This window comes from Monodon monoceros, unplaced genomic scaffold (genome assembly GCF_005190385.1).
Source record: "Monodon monoceros isolate NGI ecotype Baffin Bay Population unplaced genomic scaffold, NGI_Narwhal_1 Super_Scaffold_11, whole genome shotgun sequence".
Classification (NCBI taxonomy): Eukaryota; Metazoa; Chordata; class Mammalia; order Artiodactyla; family Monodontidae; genus Monodon; species Monodon monoceros.
The window spans coordinates 2,320,450-2,321,525 of record NW_021703767.1 but is presented as its reverse complement, the minus strand read 5'-3'; positions in this window follow the sequence as shown (position 1 = coordinate 2,321,525).

Below are 1,076 nucleotides of genomic sequence, written 5' to 3'. Positions count from 1 at the left end.
TCACCCCACATTTTGCCTGTAAAACTTCTTGAAAACCATGGGGGAGTTCAGAGTTTGAGCACCAGCCACTGTTCTCCTTGTTGGGCTCTGCAATAAACCTTTCTCTGCGCCAAACTCCAACTTTTCCGTTTGTTTGGCCTCACTGTGCATAGGGCACAGGAACTTGCCTTCAGTAACAGGCTGGGCTCCCACCACGTGGGTTTGCCCTTGCCTGCAGGTTCTGAAAGAGGACATTGCACAGGGGTGGTGCAGTGCACACTGGCCAGGTGGCCAGGCCCAGAACACCCTGAGGTAGAAGGCCAGGCACGTGTCAGGGGTTGGGGAACTGGGCTCCTGGGGGTCCCCAAGGGTCTCATGGCACCGTGGAGGTGTCCGCCCCCCAGGCCTCTGCGGGGTAGTTTGGGTCCCCGCTAGCTGGGTAAACTCCGCGTGGATCAGGTCTGCGTGCCCTAGGCGGGGGCGCACCCGTGGACAAGGTGGGCCTGGATCCTTGGTCCTGCGGGGCGGTCGCGGGGCTCGTGCGTCCTAGCGCTGGTCTGCGCGGTGGCCGCAGGGGCCATGGACCGCGCGGGGGTTCCAGGACCTGCAGGCCCTGGAGTGGGGACCCGGCACTGCGCGCCACGGGGCCCTAGGGAGGGCTCTCCCGGTAACTCCCAGCCCGGCCGCCCCTCTGCTGGCACCCCTGCCCGTGCCCACTCTCTGGGCGGCGCACCAGTGCGTTTCCTCCGTGGGAGTCCTTGTCTGACTGCCTCGTACTTCAGCGGCGCCGGGAAGTGTGGGTTAGAGGCGTGGCGCAGGGCCAGGGGGCGGAACTCAGTGGAGTGAATGAATGGCCCGAGGAACCGAAGGATGAAGGCCGGACGGCGCTGCAGTGCCCTACGGGGTAAAACTGAAAGTGCACGCCGGGTTTTGGAGGGTGGCCGCCCACGTGCCAGGAGCGCTGAGTGACGTGGCTGGGTCGCCCGCGCCGGGGGTGCGGTCTGCATTTTCCCTGTCCCCCGGCAGGGGCGGGGGGGGCGGGCCCCGCACGGATGCCCCACCTCGGCCCCGCCCCCTTCCCGCCCCGGCGCAGCGCC